We start from the raw sequence: 15,416 nt of genomic DNA, 5'->3' as shown, positions 1-15,416 counted from the left end.
GTTAACGCATCCCATCATGGGCTTTCCAACCGAGTTATGATGGTGCCAGTAAATGTGGTATCATTTTGGTTACATACCATATTAAAGTCCCCCCTACCAAGCCATCAGAAAGATTAACAGACTGCAACCACTCCCATAGATCACATCGTTGCAAGGGATTGTTGTCTGCATAGACATTAACAATATTTTTTGGACCCCACATGCGGTGGAAATAAGGAAAATTGAGCATCAACCAGAGGGATGGTCCGGCAGCCATTGTGGTTGCAATGAGGATTTAACACAAGCTAAGAAAGCCTTGATGTCCCCCCCCCCCCCCCCCCCCCCCAAATGAAAGCATTAATAACCTTTGTAATGAAAGACCTTACGGGCACGACTATGGATTTTGTGCTCTTGGATAAGACAAACATCTAGATATGAAGTTAACATCCATTTATTAACAAAACAAAGTCTTATGGGGTGGGTCATTTAACCCCTTGACATTGAAGGTTGAGAGCTTCATAATGGGGTGTTTTGAACCATTTGTGTCCCATCATCATTGTCCAAATCTTGCATGTGGACCTCTAGTTGAATCCCATGAGAACCACCCTTTGTAGTTGTCAACTTAGCTTTTTTGCTAGAGTCATGCTGATCCATTATGGTGTCTATAGTTTCCAACGTTTGAGGGGAGGGCATGTCCTCCATTAACACTTCATAGAAATTATGAGAGGAGTAGCCCGATGAAAACCCATTTGGTTTGAAAGTTTTCCTTCAGGATGTGAACCCCTCAAAATCCATAGCCCTTTTCCCTTTATCAACTTCTTTAGAAGAAGAACCTACCATTGTAGTGCTCCCAGAGCGGGGAAAAGCACCTTTCCCAATGAAGCAGCAAGTTTCCCAATACAAGGCCACAGAAAGGTGGTCAAGTCAACAAGTTCCACCCAAACAGGGCATTCTGTAAGAATTTCATCTTTGATAAGCTTGATGGGTTTCCAAGGGATGACATGGACAACCTGACTACACAATATTGTAGAAGGCGCAATGAGAAAATCCATCTTGTCTTCCTTCTTGAAGAAAAGAATCTTGAAAAGACCAAATCCGGACTTATCCAAAATTGGGTGCTTAAAACCAAATTCAGTTTCACTAGCAATGACAACTAAATCCGGGAGTTTACCAATAAAGAATACAAATACGGCTCTTTCACAAAAAATAGACAACTATGACTAGACCAGCATTGAGTTAATGATAACTTTATGCTCCTCAACAACCTGACATTCATGTGTTAGAGCATCCTTGTTCACCCTTATACTACAAAGGCACGCACACATCGACAGTGCCTAGGTAGTGCAACCATGATTGGCCTTGAATTGCAAGTATTGCTAGCCTTTTCTACCCTTGAATTGAGGGCGTTGGGCACTTTAAGTTGTGGGCATCCATCACTCACCTAGAATTCAAGGGTTTGGTGTTGGTTCACCCAATAGCTATACACACATTTTCAAGCTTACAATATGAAGTTTTCTTTTATAATGGCACAAGCATGTGGTCTCATGGAGGTATGCAAGGGAGAGATAGTAAGAGTGTAGCTCTATGGCTAGCTAACACATGGGTAGAAGAAAGGGAGTCTACAGGGTTTTGATAGTCTTGGCCAGAGCAACGGTTGTGTTGCTTAATAATCATGCAAGGCAATGATGGTGCCGCATGTAATTAACATCTTGCCTACTTCCTTACACAAGGATAAGCTGCCAAGGGCAATGGTAGATTCAACAACACAAGAAGATAACGGTAGGTTTGGTTTGGTGGCCACATACACCCCTCAGCTTCCTCTTCTCTTCCTTTTTCCTTCTGGCCAAAACTCACCAATGGCCTTCTTTCTCTCCTTCAAGCCTCTAGAATCCTCCCCTGATCCGATACTACAAGCAGTCAAGCTGCTGCAATTCTCTTTTGAACCTATACTACAAGTAGCTGAGCACATGCTACAGGTGTACGTTGTGCAAAAGCCTTTGTGTTTCTGTTGAGAGAGTATGTTGCAAGGGTCTGGAAAGTGCAGAGGAAAACTTGCGAGCCATTGTTGCTTTGCATGGCATAATCGGCAATAGGTAGCATATCAAGGCTGGTGCAGAGGCTTGCCGATATTGCATTCCCATCTCTCTAGTTTTTGACTATTTTTGGAGTAGTACTATCAGAGTTAAGCTCCATAATGATGCATCCCCGCCATAGGCTTCTCACAAATGGCAATATCAAAAAAACATCCTTGGATAGGCAGCCAATGCATGGTTCCTTGAAAGACTTGGCAATGTTGGAGGAGCTTGAAATGAGCTATGTTGGCAGAACAAAGACAATACTAGATGGGATTGCATCTCTCTCTCTCTCTCTCTCTCTCTCTCTCTCTCTCTCTCTCTCTCTCTCTCTCTCTCTCTCTCTCTCTCTCTCTCTCTCTCTCTCTCTCTCTCTCTCTCTCTCTCTCTCTCTCTCTCTCTCTCTCTCTCTCTCTCTCTCTCTCTCTCTCTCTCTCTCGTGCACGTGTGCGCGTTCTTTTCCTTTTTTAATCAAAATCTAGCATTGGAATCTACACAAACGATGGGATTTTAAGTGTCGATTGGATTCAAACAATGTTGCACGTAGAAGTGTGTGGCGTTATTGACAAGGTTGAACAATGTAGCTATGGTCTTCTCGTTGAGGTTCATTAGCAAACTAGTTGGTGCAGCTCAAGAGTCGACAAAGACGCAAATACAATTCTGGTGCAAGAGGGGTGATGGAAAGGGTAGGAACTAGCACCTCTGTGCAACAGCCATCAAGAAAACACTCTACCTTGGCTTGTAGGTGTAGTGGCTGGAGGAGTCCTTGAGCAGGAACTTTGCATGAATGACCACATAGGGTGGAGCTCCCATTATCCTATTATCTCTTTCTAGGTTCAATATATATTGAGGTAACAAATGTGTGCATAAAGAGACCCTTTAGCTTCTTTGATTGAGTCTCTATTCAAGCGTGATCCTCTCTTGCTCTCAATTCTCTATTTTGTCTATTACACAATCATCTAATAGACTATGTCAAGGAGGGAGTTGGATAGTTTTAAGCATGGCGATGATGGCCTACAATAGAGCAAGCATGGAGATGATGGCATGCAATAGAGAAATTGTAGAGAGAGAGAGAGAGAGAGAGACAACTAGTCCCTTTGATGGCCACCAACCCTATTGTTGCTTGAAAAAAACCTTTGAGATTAACCTCTAAATTTTAAATTTCAAGGTGAGAAAGTCTACAAAATTTAAAGAAATTAAATGTTAAAACTTTCAAATATATTCTCTCTCTCTCTCTCTCTCTCTCTCTCTCTCTCTCTCTCTCTCTCTCTCCCCCCCCCCCCCCCCCCCCTTGTGTCTCTCATTTTCCATGTGTGTAGTTTTGTTTTAAGTAGTTGGTGATTATATTTTTTTCTCATTTGTTTTTGTCTTTCAAGCAAACAAAAAAAAAAGTGAAATACACAAGTCTTCATTGAAAAGACACACCAGGAGGGGGGGGGGGGGGGGGGGGGGGGGGCATCACAAGAGTTGTCAGCTAAAAGGCTCTTGCCATCTACCTTAGCCATGGACATCACCTGTGAAAGCATGTTCCAAGAGGTGGAGAACCTAGATACTTTGTACAACATTGAACTCCCCTCTATGTGGCTGCAAATGCCTCAGCCACGGCCTTTCCTCTCCCTTGTCTCTACTAACACCTCCCTTCCCTTTGACCATCGTGGTGCCAGCATGGGTGCAACCCAGATGCCATATCCTCTCCTCATGCCTCTCACACTGCACACGTTGATACCGATCTGAAAGCTATGCCTTCTTTGGCCTTGAGTTGTGAGCACTACCCTCTCTGCCCTTGACTTACATAGCCACGCACACGTTAGTAGTGCCAAGGCAGAAAAGCCCTCAATGGCCTTGAATTGCGGGCATTGCTAGCATCTCCTACCCTTGAATTGTGGGTGTTGGGTGATGTCCTTGACCTCATTTCTCAACTTGAATGGGAGTCTTGAGTTGCAGGCACCCATCACTCACCCTAGAGTTCAAGATTACATTGTCACAGTGCCCGGTATCTATAGACACAATTTCAAGCTTACAACATGGCATCTTCTGCAATAATGAAACCAGCTTGCGGTCTCATGGGAGGTCTGCAATGGAGAGAGAGTAAGAGTGTACTGTTGTTCTAGGGAGCTTGACAGTCTCGAGCAGAGCAAAGTTAGTGGTGCTTAGTAGTCATGCAAGGCAATGATGGCACCATGTGTAATTAGCAACTTGTTTGCTTCCTTACACGAGGATAAGCTGCCAAGGATAGTGGTAAATCCAACAACACAAGAAGATAACGATAGGTATGGTTTGGTGGCCACGTACACCCCTCAGCTTACTCTTCTCTTACACTTGCCTTCCGGCCAAAACTCGCTAGTGGCCTTCCTTCTCTCCTTCAAGCCTCTACGATTCTCCCCTAATCCCATACTATAGGCAACCAAGCCTCTGCAATTCTCCCACGAACCTATACTGTTGAGCACATGTTGTAGGTGTGTATTTTTAAAAATCCTTTGTGATTCTCTTGCGAGCATATATTGCAAGGGTCTAGATAGTGTTCAAGAAAAATTGCGAGCCATTTGTGCTCCACGTGGCATAATTGGCAATAGAGAGCATATGAAGGCCGATGGAGAGGCTGGCCAGAATTGCACTCCCATCTCTCTAGTTTTTGGTTGTTTTGGGAGTAGTACTATCATCATAAAGCTGCATTATGGTGCATCCTTGCTTGCAGGCTTCTCACCAATGGTGATGTCAAAAAACACTCTTGGATGGGCGGCCATGCTTGGTTCCTTGAAAGACTTGGTGACATTAAAGGAGCTCAAAAATAGGTTTTTTGCATAGCAAAAGCAATACTACATGGGATTCTCTCTCTCTCTCTCTCTCTCTCTCTCTCTCTCTCTCTCTCTCTCTCTCTCTCTCTCTCTCTCTCTCTCTCTCTCTCTCTCTCTCTCCTCTCTCTCTCTCTCTCTCTCTCTCTCTCTCTCTCTCTCTCTCTCTCTCTCTTTTCATTTGTTATAAAAATTTGGCAGTGGAATCTACACAGGCCCACATGGCAACCCGAAAGGCAGAGCCACCATGGTCAGTATGGGGATTTCTTCTCCAAGATACCCTCATGTTGGAGAATATGCATAAGAGGAATGAATGGAGAGTTGTCATATATTGTGTGTGTGTGTGTGTGTATGTATGTATGTGTGTGTGTATGTGTGTGTGTGTGTGTGTGTGTGTGTGTGTGTGTGTGTGTGTGTGTGTGTGTGTGTGTGTGTGTGTGTGTGTGTGTGTGTGTGTGTGTGTGTGTGTGTGTGTGTGTGTGTGTGTGTGAGAGAGAGAGAGAGAGAGAGAGTTTTTTGCTCCCATGATGCAGTGCCCTCATTGGTTTAGTGGTTCTTTTGCAATCTTAGGCACCGTGCTACCATTGAGGCTTGGTTTGCTACATACACACACTCCTAGTAAGCCTTCAATACTAACGTGCCCTTCATTCTGCAACATGCTTCCCATCGTAGTTCTCACAATTGCTAGCTCGTACAAGGGCCACCACAAGGGCTAACAACAAGGATTCTAAATCATGCATGGACTCTTGGAGGCTCGGAGTCCCAAATGTGGATTTTGGGATGATAGCAAGCTTCTTGGTGTAAAGAGAGACCTTGGGCAAGTCTTCAATACGGTGCAGTGGACTATTGTAGAGTGCTTCCATTTTTGTTGAAGTTAAGCGTCTCTCTCTCTCTCTCTCTCTCTCTCTCTCTCTCTCTCTCTCTCTCTCTCTCTCTCTCTCTCTCTCTCTCTCTCTCTCTCTCTCTCTCTCTCTCTCTCTCTCTCTCGCCAAAAACAGGGATTATTATGCATTGGAGAACATGTGCAATGTTGGAGAGATCAAGTGTTGGGCTCTCAAAAAGTACCTCTTTGACATGCTGGTGACATCGGTGCTTCTTTATGGAGTGGAGGTGTGAGGTGATAGCATTGAAAAGTCTACTTGGAAAGAGTTTGAGAACGTCCAAAATCATTTTATAACCGACTTTCTCCAAGTCAAGACACAAACACCCTACATGCTCTTACTATTTGAGTCCGGATCGCTTCATGTTGAGGTCAAGGGCATGCAAAAGGTTGCGGAGTACATGATTAAGACACAACGTAGCCCTTTGTATCGACTTCCTAGAATCGCATATGAAGCAAACCAAAAGGTCCAAAAGGCATGCAAGAACAAAATACTAAGTTCGGGGTGAATGCTTGACATTAAGAAATGGTTTGGAAGATGGTATGCATGTCACTAGGTCAAGGATGCGTCGATCAACTCCCAAGTTAATGAGGCCTTCTTACAATGCCAATGTATCATGGCTTGGGAGAAATCCGGAGGTTCTCACTTCAGCCAATACACCAGACACGTTGCCCCAAACTACAAATCTCTCTACTTCTTCGAACAAGGTAACCAAATCCATCCCTACATCCTTGAGCCCATCCCGTTGAGTGTGATCCACACTATTGCCTCCATGCGTCTTAGCTCCCATTCTCTACATTGCGAGACAGGATGTTGGGGCATTGGCGAGGAGTCTCATCAACTTTGCACCTTATGCCCTCGTCAAGTGCAAGAGAATGAGTACCAAACACTACTTGACTGCTCAGATTTTGACCACATTAGGTCCTCTTTTCCCCATATATTCAGCCATGAGCTCTCCCTACATACCTTCCTCTCCCAACCATGATGTGTACTCTCTATTGCGACACTTAGTTCAACCATTTTTTGAGCATCGAGAGTCATTATGACCTCCACTCACACCACGTGACATGTTCATTTGGTCCCATAGGTCATATTTGACCTCCGAGGATGATAAGATCTCTCTCTCTCTCTCTCTCTCTCTCTCTCTCTCTCTCTCTCTCTCTCTCTCTCTCTCTCTCTCTCTCTCTCTCTCTCTCTCTCTCTCTCTCTCTCTCCAAGTTTTAATTGAGCTATAGGTTGCAAGAGCATTGCAGGGCTATCAGGGCTGTGGAGGATGGCGGTTGAGGTGAGCAACTAAAAATCCTAGATGCCCAAATGCGGGTGGACCTTCGCATCCCAATTTCTCTCTCTCTCTCTCTCTCTCTCTCTCTCTCTCTCTCTCTCTCTCTCTCTCTCTCTCTCTCTCTCTCTCTCTCTCTCTCTCTCTCTCTCTCTCTCTCTCTCTCTCTCTCTCTCTCACACACACACACACACACACACACACACACACAAGGTCCTCAATTTTCATTTGTCTCAGCTCCTTAAGCTTCACAATCTAATCTCCAACCCAATAGAAATGAATCTCTCTTTCTCGGTGCTCTCAATTGTCATGAGTCTCACCTTGACTAAGTGTAGGGGCAGTCAAGGATGGATCAAGATTGACAAGGGGCATCTAATGATAGCAAGTTGACCAACAACTTGTGGTGTTATTGACAAGGTTAAGCAATATAGCTATGGTTTTCTTGATAGGGTTAAGCAACAAATCAGTAGGGTGCAGTGCAAAAGTCAACAGAGGCAAATATAGTTGTGGTGTAGAAGGGGTGATGGAAAGGGTAGGAACTAGCACCGTTGTGCAATAGAGCAGACACTCTACATTGATCTATAGGTGTATCAATTGGAGGATCCATTGAGCATACACTTTGCATGAATTGCCATACAAGGTGGAGCTTCCACTATCCTTTTATCTCTTTCCAGCTTCAATATATATTGAGAATACATATGTGTGCATTAAGAGACCCTTGAGGTACTTTAATTGAGGCTATGTTTGAGCCTCATTTTCTCTTGCTCTTAGCTCTCTGTTTTGTCTATTACATGATCGCCTAACAGCCTGTGTCAAGGAGGGAGTTGGAAAGCTTCTTGGGGACTATTCAGTTGCCCCCTATATAAAGTGTGTTTGTGGAGTAATTTAAAGACCCCTTATTTTAGGAAATTTTCAAGTTTTGAATATTAAAAACCCTTATTTTAATGTATTTCTATTAAATTTCCTAAATTTTTTTCATTTTAAAACCCATCATGTTGATATGATGTGGTACATTAACATGATTACATAGTGCACCCCTTGAGGATAGCTTTAAGCATGGTGATGATGGCTTGCAATAGAATAAGTGCAAAGGGAGAGTTTTAGCATGGGATGATGGCTACAATAGAACAAGTACACACACACACACACACACACACAACCAACTAGCCCCTTCGTTGACTGCCACCAACCTTATTGCTGCTAGAAAAACCTAGGTGTAGAGTAATCCGAGAAAGCCTACAAATTTTAAAGAAGTTAACCTTAAAATCTTTCAAATATATTCTCAAGATATTCTCTCTCTCTCTCTCTCTCTCTCTCTCTCTCTCTCTCTCTCTCTCTCTCTCTCTCTCTCTCTCTCTCTCTCTCTCTCATTTTCTCTGTGTGTAGTTGTTTTTAAGTAGTTGGTGATTATACTTTTTCTCATTTGTTTTTGTCTTTGAACTGGACCAAAAAAAAGTGGAATAAGAAAGTCTCCATTAGAAAGAGCCACAAGGGGGAGAGAGAGAGAGAGGGAGCATCATGGGAGTTGTCAGATAAAAGGCTCTTGACATCTACCTCAACGATGGAGATCACATGTGAGGGCATCTTCGCACATGTCGGTTTTTTACATCGTTGAACTCCCCTGCACATGGCTACAAATTCTTGCAACCACGACCTTTCCCCTACCATGTCTCTCACGAACTAGATACTTTGTACATTATTAGAGTCCCCTACAAATGAATATAGCCAGGACCTTTCCCCTCCCCTGTCTCTACTAACACTTCCCCTCCTTTGGCCATCATGGCACCAATGTTGGTGCAATGTGGGTTCCACATCCTCTTCCCATGCCTATCACACTGCACATGTTGATGTCGATCTGGCAGCTATGCCTTCTCTAGCCTTGAATTGTGGGCACTATTTTGTCTACCCTTGAATGACAAAGGCATGCACATGTCAATAGTGTTGAGGTAGTCCACCCCTCATTGGTCTTAAATTGTGGGTATTGCCGCCCTCTTCTACCCATGAATTGCAGGCAATGGGTGCTACCCTCGACCTCATCCCACAACTTGAAACATTGGGGGATTGGAGTTGAGGGCACCCATCACTCACCCAAAATTCAAGAGTATAGTGTCACTAGACCCTGTATCTATAGACACATTTTCAATCTTACAACATGGCATCTTCTGTAATAATGGCACGAGTTATGGTCTCATAGGAGGTCTACAAGGGGGAGAGAGAGTGAGAGTGTAGAATTTTGGCTATCTGCCACATGGGCACAGGAAAGAAATTCTAGGGAGCTTGATAGTCTTGGGCAAAGCAAGAGCAGTGGTGCTTAATAGTCATGCAAGGCAATGATGGCACCACCTATAATTAGCAGCTTGCATGCTTCCTTACATGAGGATAAGCTACCAAGGTAGTGGTGGATTCAAAAGCACAAGAATATAATGACACGTTTGGTTTGGTGGCCATGTACACCTCTTAGCTTCCTCTTCTCTACCTCTTTGCCTTCTGGCCAAAACTCGCCAGTGGCCTTTCTTCTCTCCTTCAAGACTCTATAATTTTCCATTGATCCCATACTACAGGCAACCAATCCTTGGCTATTCTCTCCCAAACCTATAATGCAGGTAGTTGAGCCCATGCAATAGGTGCGCATTTTGAAAAGGCCTTTGTGATTCTCATCCAAGCATATATTATAAGGGTCTAGATATGCAAAGGAAACATTGTGAGTCATTAGTTCTTGATGCGACGTAAGAGCATATCAAGGCCGATGCAAAGGCTTTCCAAAATTGCAGTCCCGTCTCTCCAACTTTTGGCTGTTTTGGGAGTACTACTATCAAGGTAAAGATCCATTATGATGCATCCTTGCCACAAGCTTCTCACCAATGGAAATAACCAAAAACAGCCTTGGATGGGTGGCCATGCATGGTTCCTTGAAAGGATAGGTGGCCATGCCTTGGATGGGTGGCCTTGGATGGGTGGCCATGCATGGTTCCTTGAAAGGCTTGGCAACATTGAAGGAGCTCAAAATCAACTCTGTTGCAAAATAAAAACAACACTACATGGGATTCTCTCTCTCTCTCTCTCTCTCTCTCTCTCTCTCTCTCTCTCTCTCTCTCTCTCTCTCTCTCTCTCTCTCTCTCTCTCTCTCTCTCTCTCTCTCTCTCTCTCTCTCTCTCTCTGCTTTGGCTGTGTATACAAAGGGAGATATGGTGAAGAAAGACTTGCAAAAGCACATATCAATTTTCATTAAATCCATTCCAATAATAATAATGATTGTACTTGATTCTCAATAACTTCTCCTTTTTTTCATTGAAGGCTGCCACTCCGTTGAAGGCAATGGGAGTCTCACTCGTATCTTAAAATTGAGGATGTATCATGGTTGGTCTCTAATTACGTTGAAAATGATCCTCAATATATCGTTCTTGATCTTCGATCCCGAGTGGGTCTAGGGTCAAAACCTAAGCCTAGTGTAAACCAAGTAAGCACCTCAATTAGAGGATTTAATCTTGCCCCAATCAAGCCTGCAACCTACTCCCACAAGCAATGCTCCCAAGCTTACCAAGCGTGACAACTTTTGATGTAAATTCCAAAGGTATATGTTTTGGTATATTCCAAAGGTTTGTAGCTGGTAGAGATTGTTTATTTTTGAACACATAAATACCAATGTATCATTCTAATGATCTGTTTAAATAGTAAGTGCAAAGATTCCAATCGACAATGATGATTATTATCTTGAACATCACATAAGTTGCAATTTGCTCATGGAGACGGTGTGTTGTTGAAATGATAGTTTTGCTCATTAGGTATTCTGCAATAAGTTTTTTTATAACCTAGTTACAGGAAGAATATTAGAATGAAATCTCCATGCAATAAATTACTAATAACTCCCTCTCGAATTACCCTAACGAGAAGGAGTTGACCATCGAGTTTGAGATTTAGAGCGGAGTGGTTATTCCGGTTCATGTGTTTGTACAAAAGATTCTCCCTAACATCCCATCTTTTGGTCCCCAATAGTGTGTCGATCTTCTCCCTCGTCTCTTTTGGTTGGAAGTTTATTTATTTTCAGCTTGTTGATTATTCGTGTGCCCTCCAGTTTGTGACACTCTCCTTCTCCACCCAGTAGAATGCAAGATAGAGAACCCTCACATTATATTTAAAAGCCCTTGGCCTATCCAAAAGCATCTCACATGAAAAGCAAGAGTTCTAAAAGCATCTGGTCCAAAATCAAGTGTCATCTGGCCCAGGGGGATTCACCATGGAAAACTTACCGCACCACGTAAGTGCAGGGGAGGGAGGTTTTTTTACAAGTTACATAAGCGTATAAGTTAGGGATAGGCCCCCATTAATTTATCTCCCAAGCTTAAAAATAAGGGAGGGGGTATCATATTTATTTGAGGGGGGGGGGGGGGGGGGGGGGGGGGGGGGGGGGGGGGGTGAGAGGGTTTTTGTGTTTCAAAATCATGGCTTCCCAACCCGAGGTGCCCATGGAATAAAGATAGCACGTGCGTTCAATGGAAGGGTATTGAATTTGCTAAAGTTTTACATAATTTATTTTACATTAGGGACATAAATAATCAATAGATGTAAATTTATTGAAGGGGTTTTAAAATCCAAAACATTAAGAAGTATGAATATATTTGTTTATGCTCACCCATCTAATAGAGCTGCATTGCTTTACCTACTATACATATGAAATGGCATGCACATTCCTTAACTAAACACCCAGTGTTGGGCCAATGCCAAGTTTGTTGATTTGTGATAAGGACTAAAAGATTGTATCTCTCCTATGATTAAGACCGTATCCCTCATTGCGAATTTTGTCATCTTGGGAAGGTCTTGCATAAGGCCACAAGTCTTCAAGATTCAAGCATAACTGATTGGATATGGCAAAAGGTCATCCTTTCACCTTCAGTTGAAACCACCCAGGGTTTCCTTGCCATAACCATGTTGCACATTGTAATAAGTTTTATTTCAATGTTTCTACACCGTCTATTGGGTATTGATGATGTAATAGGGATGCCGTAGTGTGTAGTCAATAATATGCATGAAGAAGCTAATGGTTACAATGTTCACCATTATGGCATCATCTACAGCAGCATGTGTACCTCTTGAGCACTTTGTGTTGTAGTAACATCAAGCATAAAGGAAAGGATATGTATTGCAATCTAATTCAGCTCATTTATGAAAGCAATCAAGAGAAGGCCTATCGCTGCTCCCTCAAACTATATTTTCTTCTTCATATATAGACCACGTGGTTGTAGACACACATACTTGATGGTCATGAGTGTAAGTTTCCCTAATTATTAGTGCATCACAATCTTCATGTGTAATTAAGGTGCTGGTAATGAGCATGTTCACTTGTAATGTCAACGACATTGATATATTTGTATTGGTCATGCCCATAAATGTTTTCTTTAAACGTGGGTAGGTATGGAGAGGGACATGGGTATGCTTGAATCTATGTCCAATATGGAGAATACTTATTTCAGCAATATGTCACTACTAATGGGTGCTGACGACAATGAATCACTGATGAACGAGGAACTTGTGAAGCGAGCTAGTTGGCTGCCATTTGTGCTGGTGGTGGTGTGTGTGTGTGTGGGGGGGGGGGGGGGGGGGGGGGGGGGTAAGGATTTGCCCGAGTTTGGTCTTTCTTATGTGGCATGGTTCCTTTTTGAAACAACAGATAAGTAGGTGTCTTTCCTCCATCTTGTGTGGGTTCAAAGCGGTTGTTGGTTTTCTTTAGGAAAATATGGCATGTTGCCCTCTGCTTTGTTCCTTGATGTGCGCCCTCATGGATGGCATTTCCAATATTTTTGGCCTGCCACGGGGAGGCCTTTGTGAAATGTTAATTTCTTTGCAAGTGACGTGGCAAACTACATGACCGCTTTTAGAAATAAGGCACAAGTAAGGTAAAGGATCCAGTAAGGAGCTCCGATGTCGAGCCAGTCTTTTTGGCAATAAAAGAGATGTTGCTCCGATAATGGTGTTAGTGTAGTGGCCAAAAAACTGCTGATGCATCACATCTTCATTGGACTAGACTAGGGCTTCATGCCTGTTATCATGGATTGCTCTAAGCATTCCCTATGCTAGCTTCCTCAAGGCTCACATTTATTGTTACATACAAATGCAAAGATGCAATTTTTGCTTCACATCTGCAAATTTAAATAGAGCCAAATTTGAAATTTCAATGTTAGAGATAACTTTCAAAGTCTATTGGCGAGATAGAGGTATTTTTAAATTATTGACTTTAGTCTTAGCCCCCGTCACACTGGGGCATGCATACCACGACTGTGTTGAGATGGTGTGTGGTAATTTGACGAGGTAGTAGTGAAAGTTTGTTGCTTGGAGGGGCGACCCAGCAAGCCCGACGATCTTTTCATGACCTGGCCAACCCTCAAAAAGTAAAATGCGGGAAGCATTTTGATAGGCTTCAAATGGTGGTAGCTCTTGGCTACGGGACACTGTAATAGGGGACGAGCACCCCAGTGTGATAGTGTGATACGGGCATTAGTGTTCATTTGAGTGTGAAGTGAACCCAGTTAGGGTTTTACTTGTGCATGAGATTGTATGGTGGGGCTATAGAGCGCATGACACAATAAAGTTGGTTTTGGTTATATTTCGGCCTGCTAGGCCTCATGGCAAAGCAAGGCATGTCGGTTGTCGGTCGAATGTAGCCGTTAGGTGACCATTGACCAAAAAGTCAACACACGGAGCTCACATGTAGTCTCCAACCCCCGACCTCGCATCCCAAAAGCACTGCCCTAACCACTGCACTACGTGCGTGCATCTGCACAGGCCGTGGCGCATGTTGTACATATGTTTAAAATGTCTGCTGCCCCCCAAAAAGCGACATGACCGGCTGGGCCAATCAAGCCCACCTACACGCGGCCTAGCAGGCGGATATTTAACCAGATCCCTATGTACTTTGGGTCCAATTTTTTACGCGTTTACCCTCGACAGTACCCTCAATGCATGGTGAAGGCAGACAAAAAATATATATATATCTCTCTCTCTCCATTTAAAAAAAGGTGGCTCAAGTTCATGTCCGTGTCCGTGTGTGATGTAGGTCTAAGAGCTCAAGTTCCAAAGTTGCATGAAAATTCAATAGTAGCTTCCCCCAAAAAAATGGGGCGTGAGTTGAACATGCTCTTTTTTGAGTTGTGAAGAGAGAGAGAGAGAGAGAGAGAGAGAGAGAGAGAGAGAGAGAGAGAGAGGCAGAGGCTTCCAAGAACGCACAACAGTCGAAGCTCGACTGCAACACTGCTGGATTTCAGGTACGTGCACCTTCCAGATTTGTTGTTCTGCGTTTGGCGTGAGAGGAAAGCAACTTTATCAAGCATCGAATAAGATACGTCGATAAGCAATAGAATACACAAGGGAAAAGTTTACTCTCATAGTCCCCCTTTAGACTAAAAATTTTCCCTCATGGGAAGAATGACCGTTTTTTGACCCCACAAAAGGGAAAATTTTTCCAAGAGGTGATTTTTATCCCCACGTTGAAAAGAGTCTTTCCCTTAATTTTCCACTCTTTATTTGAGGGAAAGGAACTGGGAAATCCCTCTTTAATCCCAATTGGGAAAGCTTCCAAAGTTTCTTGTGATAGTCTCTTTCTCTCTCTCTCTCTCTCTCTCTCTCTCTCTCTGTGTGTGTGTGTGTGTGTGTGTGTGTGTGTGTGTGTGTGTGTGTGGGGGTTTAAGCTACTTGGCTACATGGTGAGCGGCAGATACATCAACGACTCCAATGGGGCCATGCATGGCTTATGCGTTGTGTGGCCTCTTAAGTATAAAAGCTCGTTACTGAGTTGACGGACAATGCAGAGCACCGTATCTCCCACTCTCTTTTTGCAGAGACCCACATCTCGGACTCCCTAAGCTCTCTTAATCAGATTCTTGATAAGTGGGCCTTGGACCTGCAGCGAAGCCCATTAAGTAGTAAGTAGAAGCTCCCAATGTAGTATGCACAAATGGCCTATTCAATGATGCGAGTTTAATCAAGGAGGCAATTATAGACTGGTTGATTCACCTCTGCATGTAATGATGCGGCTCCACTCCTGCACGGCACAAACATAGGTGCATGCAAGCCTGTTCTGTAACCCTTTCCTTCATTACTGTTTGTTCAAATTGCTCACAACCGCAATGAAGGTGGCCTCAATGCTTTCAAAGGCTTCTGCCAGTGAGATCAACCACCAGAGAGCCAGAAGCACCTACATGATTTGCATTTTCTGTCCCACCACTTTCGATTATCCAGCGAGATGCAGAGATTTGTCAACAGGCAGCTCTGTGAGTACCGAGTTCACACACGTCCTTCCCAACAGCACCTCCATAGTTCTGACACATGATGGCGCGTAGAAAAGGCTGTGCGGGCAGCACCAGAAAGGTGTAGGGCTTGGGTAAGTTGAACCGCAGCAGGGTCTACTTCAATAGTGACCGCA

The sequence above is a fragment of the Adiantum capillus-veneris genome, chromosome 14 (assembly GCF_014529385.1).
Source record: "Adiantum capillus-veneris isolate H3 chromosome 14, ASM1452938v2, whole genome shotgun sequence".
NCBI classification, from domain to species: domain Eukaryota; kingdom Viridiplantae; phylum Streptophyta; class Polypodiopsida; order Polypodiales; family Pteridaceae; genus Adiantum; species Adiantum capillus-veneris.
The sequence above is the reverse complement of the archived record's forward strand: the minus strand, read 5'-3'. Positions refer to the sequence as shown.